The following is a 12,816-nucleotide window of genomic DNA, read 5'->3' as shown; positions in this document are numbered from 1 at the left end:
GCAGGCTCTCCACTGAGCAGAGAGCCCGATGCGGGACTCGATCCTAGGACCCCGAGATCATGACCTGAGCCGAAGCAGAGGCTTAACCCCCTGAGCCACCCAGGCATCCCTGTCCTACATAATTTTTCTAAGTAACTTTAAAGTGTATGGCTGTAAAACCAGGTAAATGAAATGTCAAGATAGCTAGAGAAGGTCCCTCCTGAAATCAAGAACCATCTTCCCGTAAGAAGTGGCATTCAGATAGGCAGACCACACCAAATGGATCTTGAGATATTTAGGTGAGCATGGCTGTTTGAGTTTGTGGCCCCCGCCTCATGGCGTGATTCCCATATGGGGAAATACTTGTCCACCTAAGACGCCTGTTGGAGCCACCTCATGGATGGCATCGCGACAGATTGTAGCCTGGTGCGACGGGGTCTAAGGACCTGCGTACACCTGTCCCCTCTGTTACTCATAAACTGGGTGGCTTTGGGTAAGTCACTGAGCCTCTCTAGGCATCGGTCCTCTTGGCTGAGTAACGAAGGATCAGAACTCGTTCTCCCCACAGTTCTGCCCAGCCCTCACCATTTGAAAGCTCTCTAGCTGTGTTACAGGTGAGCCATAAAATAAACAGATTTAAAACAACCAGGGCTGTCTCCAAAGCAGGTCCCTAGTGCTCTAGTAAGATGATTTAAAATTTTTCTGTCGTCTTTTTAACTTCTGTGTGGCTCGAAGGGAAGCATTTTGCCGGTCCACACTGGTTTCTCCTTTCTTGTGATTGCCTGGTTGCAGATAACATGAATTTGCCAATTCCCATAAAAAAGCCTGCTCTCAAAGAATTATGAGCCCCACAGGAGAATCCTGTGGGGTTAAATCAAATCACGCCCTTCCTAGTCAGTCATCTGCAAACAGCTCCCTCCTTTCATCTGAACTGGACGATAACTGGTTGTATATGTTGGACGGCATGTCAGTTAGCTTGCATTTCAGTCCAGATTCCTCTCCCCGCCGACCAGGGAGGATGTTTCTATGAGTGTTAGAAAGAGCCTCTTAGGTTGACTTAACATTATTATTATTTTTCAAAGATTTTGTATATTTATTTGACGGAGAAAGAGATCACAAGTAGGCAGAGAGAGGGTGAAGCAGGCTCCCCGCCGAGCAGAGAGCCCGATGCGGGGCTCGATCCCAGAACCCCGAGATCATGACCCAAGCCAAAGGCAAAGGCCCAACCCACTGAGCCACCCAGGTGCCCCGACTTAACATTATTTTTTTTTAAGTTTTTTTTTTTTAAGATTTTATTTATTTATTTGACAGACAGAGATCACAAGTAGGCAGAGAGGCAGGCAGAGAGAGAGAGAGAGGAGGAAGCAGGCTCCCCGAGGAGCGAGAGCCCGACGTGGGGCTCCATCCCAGGACACTGGGATCATGACCTGAGCTGAAGGCAAAGGCTTTAACCCACTGAGCCACTCAGGCGCCCCAGCTTAACATTATTTTTAAGGTAAATGGGCACAGACCATGTAAATGAGGTCCTACTTTTTTTTTTTTTTGGAAGATTTTATTTATTAGAGGGAAAGCACAAACAAGGGGAGGGATAGAGGGAGAAGGAGAAGCAGGCTCCACTATGGATCAGGGAGCCCAGTGCGGGGCTTGATCCCAGGACCCCAAGATCACGACCTGATTTGAAGACAGGTGCTCAACCAACTGAGTCACACAGGTGCCCCGACTTCCTGCTTTCTGAGGACTTTGTTCTGGTCCCAGGCTTCCAGGCACCACTAGCAAACATGCCAGAAGAGAGATGGGGATGAGGTCCGCCTGGACGACACAGCACAAGTGGAAAGGCAGGAGAAAGGGGCAGCCGGAAGCAGCCTCTGTCTCCGCAACCTCAGCTTCCTTTATCCTAGGAAGGAGCAATTCTTGCTGTCCACTTGGCATCCCGAGATTGCGGTAAGGTGAGGAACAGTGATGCCTCCCAAATGGTTATACCCATGCACACAGCGAGGCCGCCGCCTTTCACCCACACCCAGCAGCCCCTCTCGGGTTGTCATTTGCTTGGAATAATGAAGACTGTCTTCTACCAAAATCGCATCTCCCGCTAAGGGGGAAGATAGCACGTATCCACCCAGCCTTTGACTGGTTTCCCAGAAGGAGGGATCCTGTGCGTCCCTGGTGTCCTGTGACCACTCTGGCCTCTTCCACTCAGAATTCCTGCTTGGTTCTGTGGAGCACATGGCTTCCCCGCCCCCCCCCCAGCCCCCAAGGATGGTTATGCAAGCCATTAGAGAATTATCTGGAAGAACAGTCTGTATGGCTCCTGCCTCAAATTACAGCAGCTGGAGAAGATGAGCAAGAGAGAGAAAAGCCTGTGGAGTAGGAAGTTAACGCAGCGAGTGGGCAGAAGCTATTAGGGAAGGAAGGGGGGTCTGAAACCTGGAAGCAGGAGCGCGCGGCCAGCCCGCGTGCAGGCATACCCAGTGTCCGGAGCCGGCCCTTCCGAGCGGCGGGAGAGCTGGAGTGCAAAGAGGCTCCTTCGGTTTTCCTCACTCACTTTCCCTCAGAAACCGCAGGGACTTGGAGGAGGGCTCCCTCCTTCTGGTAGCAGTCTCTGGAACAGGTGGCTGTCTGCTTTCTGGCCCCCACCCACCCCTCCCTCCTCCGAAAGCCTTTGACCGCTACGGGGCAGATGGGAGCCCTTGGCCTGGAGCCCACCCTCCATTTGGGGCTAGGAACATGGCAGCTCCAGGGTCCCGGCTGAGAAGCCACCAGCCGTGACCACCTGTAGATGGCAAAACCCTAACTACCCTGAACGCTGGTTGCAGTCACCCGTCCTTACCCATCCCTTACCCAAATTCAGAATCTGTCTCAAAGTCAAGGGAAGAGAAGACACTTAAAGATGTCCACAAATAGAAAGAGTTGCACCCTCAGTGGGCCCTGACTCAGATTTGACACATGCAGGAAAACCTGGTTCCTGGAGGCCCAGGGGCCCTCGCCCGGTGCTGAATTCAAGCTCCCCTCTGCTCTCCAGCAGGGCTCCGGGGCTGCCCGCTTGTCGCCTAGCTACTCAGGAAATGCAAATGAGTGTTCACTTCAGCAAAACACACATAAGGAAAGGCAGTGAACCACCAGAACAAACCTCCCAGGGTAGCTACCGCTGACCTCGAAGGTCAGGCGTGGTGCAGACAGCAGCTTCCAAGGATGGTTTTTACGCTCCGGTGGGCGGGGCCGCAGGGCCAGAATAACTTGAAGGGGAAAACCCTTTTCTAAAGCCTTTAAGGTGATCCTTGTTGTGTCGAGATATATTTGGAAGCCGTGCTTCACAGTCAGGCTGCTTTCATTCTGGAAGCGTTTTCAGAGCATTGGTTATGCTGTGGCTTGTGCCAGTCAGGCCGGGCCACGGCGGCAGGACCGGCTCTCCGGCCCCACCAACTGTGCGGGCCAAGGTGGGGCGGGAGCTCCCACTCAGTCATTAATGTTTGCCGCGCTGATGGTGCGTGTGTGTTTAATTGAGAGGAAAGGGTTCTGGGCCCCCCAGGGTCAGAAGTGAGCAGCCACCTACAACACAGGTCAGCCCCAGGGCAGTTCCCACTTTGGGAGAAATTTTAAAATCCGCAAACCCAGGGTCTCCTCTGTTCCCTCTGTCACTCCTCCTCTTCGCTCCCCCCAAACTTGTATTCTTCTCAAAGCCTGATCATTTCTACTGCTCCTAAAAGTCTTCATGACTCCTGAAGCTTACCCAAGACACGGTCATTGTTTCTTCAGAGTAAAAGATACATAATTCTGTGCCAGGTGCTGGCCTAGTTGTAGCGGTCAATTAAACAGACCTGGGCTCCGCTGATGTTCTCAAGGGAGGCTGGCAATGACCATTGACTAGTCAGTCTCCCCCCCGGGTAGTTTGGGTCTCACTAGGTCTCATACATTCAAAGCTGGGTATGTAAGTCTGGGCAAGGTGATATGTCCTACTCGCTTCTCCTTTTTTTTTTTTTTTTAAAGATTTTATTTATTTATTTATTTGACAGCGAGAGAGAGAGAGATCACAGGTAGGCAGAGAGGCAGGCAGAGAAAGAGAGAGAGAGGGAAGCAGGCTCCCTGCCGAGCAGAGAGACCGATGTGGGACTCGATCCCAGGACCCTGAGATCATCCCCTGAGCCGAAGGCAGCGGCTTAACCCACTGAGCCACCCAGGCGCCCCTCGCTTCTCCTTTTATTTTAATTACCATTTTGATAACCATTGGGTTTAGCATCCAAGGGTCCCTAATGGTAAACTACTAGTTGCGAACGGAAGTGTTGGTATAGGCGTCACGTATTAGCTAAGTTCACCCCAACACCCAGGCATTCTAGCGGAGGGTTCTCAGAAGTGGGTTACCTGTTTGGTGACTCACCTTCAGACTTTTTTTTTTAAGATTTTATTTATTTATTTTATTATTTATTTGACAGAGAGAGAAAGAGAGCACAAGTAAGGCGGAGTGGCAGGGAGACAGAGAGGGAGAAGCAGGCTCCCCACTGAGCAGAGAGCCCAATGCGGGGCTCATGACCTGAGTGGAAGGCAGATGCTTAACCAAATGAGCCTCGCAGGCATTCCAGACTTCTCCTTCTTCTTTTTTTTTAAAAGATCTTATTTATCAGAGGGAGAGGGAGAAGCAGACTCCGTGCTGAGCAGGGAGCCTGACTCGGGACTCAGTCCCCTGATCCCGAGATCATGATCTGAGTAAAAGGCAGACGCTTAAACCTACCAACTTGCCCCAGACTTTTTTTTTTTAAACATTTATTTATTTATTTAAGACAGTGAGTGAGCTGGAGGAGGGCAGAGGGAGAGAAAGAATCACAGCCAGACTCCTGGCTGAAAGCAGAGCCCGACGCGGGGCTCCATCACACAAGCCTGAGATCACAACCTGAGCAGAAATCCAGAGTCAGATGCTTAACGGACTGAGCCGCCCAGGCGCCCTGGGTCGTTTTTTTCCTTTAATTGAAGTAAATTGACATACAATATCATGCTAGTTTCTGGTGTGCACCATAGTGATTTGACATTTTTATACATTGTGAAATGATCCCACGATGAGTGTAGTTACCATCTGTCACCGTGTTTCCAGACTTCTGAGCTCACCCACGATAGCACCTGCATCAGCGTTCTGCCAGATGCCGCCGGCAGGAACGGGGCACCACCCAAGCACGAGCACCTTACAAAGGTCTGTGCCGTAGGCTTCTCACTTGCCTTGCCTTATAGAGGCCCAGGCCTGCAGAAGGATGCATGAGGTCCAGGCCCTGGAGCCCTCAGAGCTGAGTGGGGAGACGGGACTCCCAGGGAAAGCAGCAGCACAGGAGTGGGGCCTGCTGCCCGAGGCCGCCTGCAGACCAGAGCCCAGGAGCTCTCCGAGGCCTCATTGGAAAGGACTCTCAGTGAGCTGAGATTTGAGCCTAGCCTTGACATGTGGTGCAGCTTGGATGGGCTGAGAGTAGGGGCCAGCGAAGGACAGAGCAAGAATAGAGGCATCATGGTGGGACAGCAGTATCATGGCTTTGGGGCTGGATCCAGCTGGTTTCTGTGTGATCCTAGCAAGTTAGATAACCTCTCTGGGCTTTGTTTCTTCATGTGTTCCGTTACTAGCTCCTCTCAAAGATTACTGCGCGGTGATGTACGAGGTATTTAGTAAGGAGTCCCCGCACAGCGGGTGCTCAAGAAACAGTAATTATTAGATTGTTACTGCAGGGGAAACCTGCAGTTCCAGGAGTGTGGACAGGGCCAGCTGGGCTGGCCCTGGTTCAAGGTCAGCCTTTCACTTTGTACTTTCAGGCAGCTGCAGCAAACCCGCCCAGCTCCCGGCCTGCCGCCGCGCCCTGCCGCACCCAGCACAGGACCCTCCTTAAGTACACATGTGGCGGAGTCCTTGGCAAACATGCTCTTCCTAGCCTGCCCCAAGTCTCACCCCTGTTCAGGGCCGTGGGGAGCCAAGAGGAATCTGGAGTATTGATGGCCTCGCCCTCACCAGGACCCTTAATCTCACACCCGGCCCAGCCTGCTGGCTGGTGACGCAGCCTCAAGGCTCACCTACGGTCCACCCTCCACACCCGCATCAGCACCTGGAACTTCGGCAACCCCCCCTTTGCTCCTGCTACTGCCCTCCCCAGGCACCTCCACCGCAGTGGCCCTCTAGCCCTGGCTGCACCATGGCAGCCTACGGGGAGCTTTTATTTTTATTTTATTTTTTAATTTTTTTAAAATTTTTTTTTTTAATTTGTCAGAGAGAGAGAGAGAGCGCGCAAGCGAGCACAGGCAGACAGAGTGGCAGGCAGAGGCAGAGGGAGAAGCCGGCTCCCCGCCAAGCAAGGAGCCCGATGTGGGACTCGATCCCAGGACGCTGGGATCATGACCTGAGCCAAAGGCAGCTGCTTAACCAACTGAGCCACCCAGGTATCCCTATTTTATTTTATTTTAAGATTTTATTTATTTGACAGAGAGAGAGAGAGACAGTGAGAGAGGGAGTACAAGCAGGGGAAGCAAGAGAGGGGGAAGCAGGCTTCCCACTGAGCAGGGAGCCCCATGTGGGGCTGGATCCCAGGACCCCGGGATCATGACCCCAGCCGAAGGCAGATGCTTAACAACTGCGCCACCCAGGTTCCCCTCTGGGGAGCTTTTCAGGCCACACCCCAGCTGAATTCTATGAGTCTCCAGGAGGTAGGACATGGCCCTCCCCTCAGGAACCCCCTCCCCATCAGGAACTGGTAAAGGTCCTCAGGTGATGCACATGTGCAGACAAAGCTGGGACTGCTCAGGGACTCCCCATGGCCAGACTGATGTTGGGACTGGGGCTGGTGGGGAGGAGGGGCTGGCATGTGTACTAGCGTGGGTACTAAGGAGGGGTCTACTAAGGAGGGTATTAAGGGGGCAGCAGGCCCTTTGTGGCTCACTGCCTGTAAGTACAAAATGAAAGTCTGATCGTGGACCCAGACCAGCTCAGCTGGCTGGCTGCTCGCTTCTGGGGTGCTCAGTGTGATCCAGAGTGTGGCCATCACCTGAGAGCTCGTCAGAAGGCAGAATCACAGGCCCAGCTGACTCAGGGTCTGCGTGTTCACGGGATCCCCAGGTGATCCCCGCACATGGTCAAGTCTGAGAAGCACTGGCAACCAACCAGTATTTACTCGATGCTCACTGTGGTCCAAGCTCATTTCCACCTCATGGCCTCAGTGATCAGCACCCCCTCCGGCAAGCAAGAAAAGGTCCACCATTTATTCAACATATCCTCACTGAGTGCCTCCCAGGAGAGAAGCTTTGTGCTTAGGGCTGGGTATCAAACATGGGTTTCCCCTGCTGTGGGAAAACTCACAGGCCCATGGGTGTGATGTCAGTGTCTTGACTTACCAGCTGTGTGTTCCTGGGCTATTTCCTGGGTCTCTCTGATGTCCGGTTTCCTCTGTGCAGATCTGGGCTGTGGTCATGATTCAGCGAATTTCCCTTTGCCAAATACCCACCTCCCACCTGGCTCTAGCACAAGCTCAAGAATGTTGCATCGTTACCAATAACACCACCAGGTGATGGGAGGCAGTGGGGTGGAGGGACACGGTGCCAGGGTCGTGCCTGCCGAGGGGAGGGGGCACCGGGAGGGATGACAGAGGGGTCGTGAGCACTAAGGATGTCCCAGGAATCGAGGCACCGGGGAGGGGGCAGGATGTGCGCAAGGCGGTCCTGTCCTCGCACTCCCTGCCTCCATTTCCCGGGATGAGTCTCGGATCAGACCACTGTTAGCACGAGTCTGAGCCCAGATCTCGCCCTTTTGCCTTCCGAAGCCCTGTATGGCTCCGCAAGGCAAGACACCCAGCCGCCGGTCAAGTCCCGCGTTTGGTTTGCCGGGGTCCTCTCCCGCGCCTACGACTGGAGAGTCGGGCGTGCGACCCGGCGGCGCCCCCTTCCGACGGCGTCGCGCCACTGCAGCGGGTGCTGAGCCGCCCTGAGACAGGCACGCGGAGCTTTGGCCCACCCGCTAGGGGCCCCCCGGCGTGCGCGGGGGCCCGGGGAATCGGTTTAGGGGTTTCGTGTTCCTTGGAGCGCACCACTGTTTCCTGTAATTTAATTTTCTCTCCTGAAAGTGTTGCTAATTAAATCCTTTCTCCGGCGAGGCGCCCGTCCCCTCCCCTGCTCCCCTGTTGATTAAACTACCCAGCTCTAGCGGCAATTCTCCGCTGGGGCTGCAGGCGCTCAGGTGGAGGAACCTCGATGTTCGATGTTCGCTCACCTGGCCACTCGTTCGGCGGCGTGCCTCCTCGGGTCTTCTGGCTCCCTCTGCACCTGGACCATGCGAGCCGTCCTTGCAGCCTGAGTAAAAGCGGGCACAGCCCTTCCCCTGCTGCTGGTGACCCCTGCTGGCTGGGAATCCATCAAAGTCCACCTCACGTCATTTCACCTTCCCCGGTCCTTCCGACTCTGAATCCTACCTTCTCACCGCTTTTTCTCTTAAGTACTATTCCTGCCTTCTCCCCCACCGTCCACAGCAAACAGGCTAAGCCGGAGGGTCAGCCGGCCCAGTGACTTATGGAGGGTCACACAGCCTATGTAGGGGTTAGCTGGGACTAGACGGCTTTCCTGAAGCTTAGCCTATCAGGAGTCACCAAGGTAGAAGGCTCCAGGGGCCAAAGAAGCAAGGGAAGAGTGTGCGGCAGCCCTGTGTGGGGTAGTGGGGAGGGGTAAGGTCTGTGGCAAAACAGAGTGGCTTGTCCCTTTGGAGGTCATTTTAAAAAATGTGCCCCATTGAAGGCCAAGCGTGTCCAATTCCTGGTTAAATCTAAGAGTGAGTCCAGTGTGTGAGGATGGCAGTGACTTGCCCAGGTGACAGGGACTCGGTGGCAGGACCAACCGGCACTCTGGCCTCCGTGTACTGATCTAAGATGCCACTCCCTGGATGGGGAGAGGCAGCCCCCTGCTCGGTTCTGCCCAATGAGGTCTACTTCCTGCCACTCCTCCTGCCCCATGCCGTGGAGAAGTGCCCCCCCCCACATCCCTCCCACTGCTCCTGCAGGGTCCCTTTCCCCTGAGACTATGGAGGACACCACACTTCCCTACTCTCTATCTGAAATCCCCTATGCAGACCGCCTCTGGCCCAGTTCTCAGCTAACTGTCAGGCAGAGAAAGAAGGCAGCTCAAGCAAATCCCAGAATTTGAAAGGAGTTTGGGGAACCAATGCTATTTTTGAGGAGATATTACCGGTGGGGATTTCAGGCGTCGCAAGCAGGCCAGGAAGGGGGCACTTGGGGACAGGGACTCTGGGAGGATGCCCACACAGGGGACTGCCTCCTCCCAGGAAGGCCTCACAGCCTGGTCCTCTGTGGCTTTCCCCTCAAGGTTCCAGGTCACTGCCCTATTCCTGCCAGCAGAGCTTTGGGCTAATGTTGCCCTAACTGGGGGGAGGGGCATTAACATGGGATTCCGCCTCACCAGCCATGCCTGTGGCCCCTCCCGAGGCCTCTCTTTTCCCAAATGTCACAGATGAGCTTTGGCAGATGCTTTCCGCCTTGGAGCCTGGCTCCATTTCCGGGTCTTTGGAGGCCCCCCTGCCCTGGTCTCCAGGGGGTGGGTGTGGAGACGTGCCAACTGTGCTCAGCTCCTTGGTGGTGTCTGTTCCCCTCCCGCAGCCTCACTGACACTGCCTGGGGGTGGGCAGCAGCCCAGAAATAGCTCAGGACTTTTTCCCCTGGCTAGACATCATCCTTGAGACCCAGGGCAGGGTCCTCAGCCTGGACTATTCGCAGATATCCACGAGTGGCCTCTGGAAGAAGCTGCTTCATCCTAGGCAACTGAGTCATAATCATTGGTCTGGGCAGGACAGATACACCTCAAGGTTCTTGGGGTCCTGAAGCCACCCTGTTTTCTCGCACAGACTCACCCTGAGCAGCTGTGAGCTCTCAGAAGGCAGAGGCTGTGCCTAATTCCTTTCTCGGCGCCCACCAGCACCTCTTGAATAACAGGCGCCCCATACACAGGTTAAATAAATGAATCGGTCAATGAATTCATGAGTGAAAACTTGGCTGTTACTTGTCAGCAGGGCATTTACTGGATGTCCACAAAAGTCCACAATACAAAGACAGTCTAGCACCTGGGATAAAAGGATGAACTCGGGAGCAGATAGCCTGAGTTCGAATCCCGGCGCTTGCACTTACCAGCTGCAAGGCCAACTTATATGACCTCTCTGGGCGTCAGTGTCTTTAGATGGAAAATAGTGGTAATGACTAAAGAATGCCTGCAGGGGTTGCAATGAAAATAGTTACTATAGGTAAAGGGTGTATGACAAGGGCCTGGCACATAGTGAATGTTCAGGAAATGTTGGTCATTATTACTTATTATTACTCACGCATCAGCCATAGTGTCTAGGCTCTATACCGTCTGCTAGGTACTGGGGGAAACCAGAGGACTCCACCATTGCCGTTCCGGCTCTCCAAGTTTCAGCTGGGAGGCAAAACCCATACAGGAGGGAAGATTTCCCTGGGGGTTGGACCCGTCAGAGCTAATGGGAAGAGGCCTGAAGTGGCCACTAGGTGGCGGTGTAGAGAGAGGGCGTTGCTGTGGACCAGGAAGGGAACAGAGGCCTCTCTGGTGGGGATGAGAGCCTGTACATGGAGGAAAGCCCACCCCTCTGCATGAGCCCCTGGTAGTCATCTTGGGGAAACAGCTTCCTTCTAAACCACTGCCAAAGTTGTGTGGGAAGGAAAGAGGGGTGGAGAGCTCTTCCCAGAGGCTCTTATTTGAGCCCAAGGGTCCCTGATGTTCCCAGCTGAGTTCTCCAACAGCTTTGAACTGAACTCCTGGGAAATGAACGTGACCCTCTGCCTTTGGTCTCCAACCCAGAGGACCCTGCTGATCATTAGAAAAACTAGCCATCAGTTTGTGCTCGACGCTTCCAAGCAGGACAACCTGTAAAAAGATCAAAGGGAAGAGGCAGGTCCGTGGGAACATGGCTTGAGGACCAACCTCTTCTCCAACTGTGATGGCAGGATGCTTGCTCAGGCCCCCATCACTCCTAAATGGAGACTCACAATTCCCAGGAATCACGTGGCATCCCTGCCCCTGCACAGTCCCTCGTACCCCCACCCCCACCTATGGCCCTGCTTTCCAGTCTGGCAACTCCTATTCATCCTGTATGGCCCTGACATTGCTCCCTCTGGGAAGTCTTCCAGCCTGCCCACCAAGTGAGTGCTCTCCTTCTGCAGCACCCTGTCCTTCTCCCTCATAACTGTCTGCAATTGGTCCTCTTCCCTGTGAGCTTCCCGAGGTCGGGTAACAGGTCTCATTCATCTTTGCATTCCTGGTTCCTGGCATCATGCCTGGCATGGAGTGGGCATCAATGAATGTCTGAGGAATGATTGGAGGAGCTGGGCCAGCACCACCCACAGACAGAGGAATGAAGACAGAAACAGAAATCAACATCAGGAGCAACTGAGCTACCCCAAACCCCCCCTCCCCCCGCCCCCCATTAACAGGCTCACTCTGGTTGGCGACCAGGTCCAAGGTTCAGCCTCATTTCTAAACCATCTCAGATAAGGCAGGAGCTATGTATCCCAGCTCCCTGTCCAGCCCCTTCTTTTCTCCCCAGCAGGAGGAGCTGCCTCCCCAGCATCCTGGAGAGCATCCCAGAGGATGAGGGGAGTAATGAGGTCAGTTGCAGGATACTGTACTGTGGTTTGCGTGCATGGAGTGACAAGGACATGGAGTGACAAGGACAGCCATGTTCCTGGGAAAGGAGACTGGCTAAAAGATGTCTGCTGAGACCTACAGACTGGCTCCTTCATTAGAGCAGGTGGGGACTCAGGTCTTTTCAAGGGCTTGTGACCTCTATTGCCACAGGCTGATGGTTTCTCCCAGCTTTGGCAGCCAGGAGGTCATGCTGCATGGCACAATGTACAGATTGCCCCGAATCTCTTCCTCCAACGTGAGGTTACAGAGTGGTTAGTTGAGAGTGATAACATCGCCAACCAATGGGCCACGGACAGAAGAGAGTGATCCTGGTTACCCTGAACTCGGGCTCATGATCTTCTCCCCACTCCAGTGCTCCTGACGGACTTTCCTTTGAGATCACCTTGACCATCCCATCTCAACCTTCAGGATCATCTCAGGCCTCCTCCCCCTGGACCCCTCCGAGTCATGCTCCATGTCTGTGCAATGGCTCTGACACTTCCCTTCCTTACCGGCCCACAGCCAGTGTTCCCACCCAAACCCTGGTCATGTCACCCTCGGCTCATGACAAATGCCTCCTCTTGGGGGATCCCCCTTCCAGCCTACCCACCAAAGCCCCACTTTCTGAAATCCAGCTCTAATCGTGTAGCTTCCTTGTTCACAACCTTCAATTGTTACCTATCCACTTCTAGATCTCTTCATTCGGCATTCAAGACCCCTTCTGCTCAGGTGCTAGCTCCTAGGTTTAACTCCCTCTGCCTCTCTGTGCTGTCCCCTATGCTCACCATCCCATGATCACTCCACGGTTCCAGGCCTGTTCCCTTTTCCTGGAAAGCCCCCCTTGTCCATCTCCACCTGCTCAAGTCTCATCCACCTCTCTAGGCTCTGCAGTTCACATGGAAACTCCCTGGACCCTACAGCTAGGATGGGCTCTCTTCCTCCTCTGGGCTCTCCCAGGAACCTCTCCAGGATGTGAACCCCTGGTGGACAGCATTGTCTCATCTGTCTTCCAGTCCCACAATGTGCACAGAACAGAAGAGATGTGGAGTGAGCCAATGAGCACAAAATCTAAGCATTCATTTGCTCAATATTTACTGAGCACCTACTATGTGCCTCACCCCTGCTAGGCATTCAGGATACAATGGTGAAAAGGCAAGAGTGTCTGTCCTGTGGAGTGCAGACAGCCCATGC

The 12,816-nt window shown here is 54.0% G+C and overlaps 1 protein-coding gene across 1 annotated transcript in view; it reads left to right on the top strand.

The window, feature by feature from the left end:
* The window catches only part of TMEM63C (transmembrane protein 63C), a 129,785-nt gene that overhangs the window by 1,441 nt on the left and 115,528 nt on the right, over positions 1-12,816 (top strand). The gene's annotated exons all lie outside the window — the stretch shown is intronic.

The sequence above is a fragment of the Meles meles genome, chromosome 6 (genome assembly GCF_922984935.1).
Source record: "Meles meles chromosome 6, mMelMel3.1 paternal haplotype, whole genome shotgun sequence".
Lineage (NCBI taxonomy): Eukaryota > Metazoa > Chordata > Mammalia > Carnivora > Mustelidae > Meles > Meles meles.
This window is presented reverse-complemented; position numbering and strand designations above follow the sequence as displayed.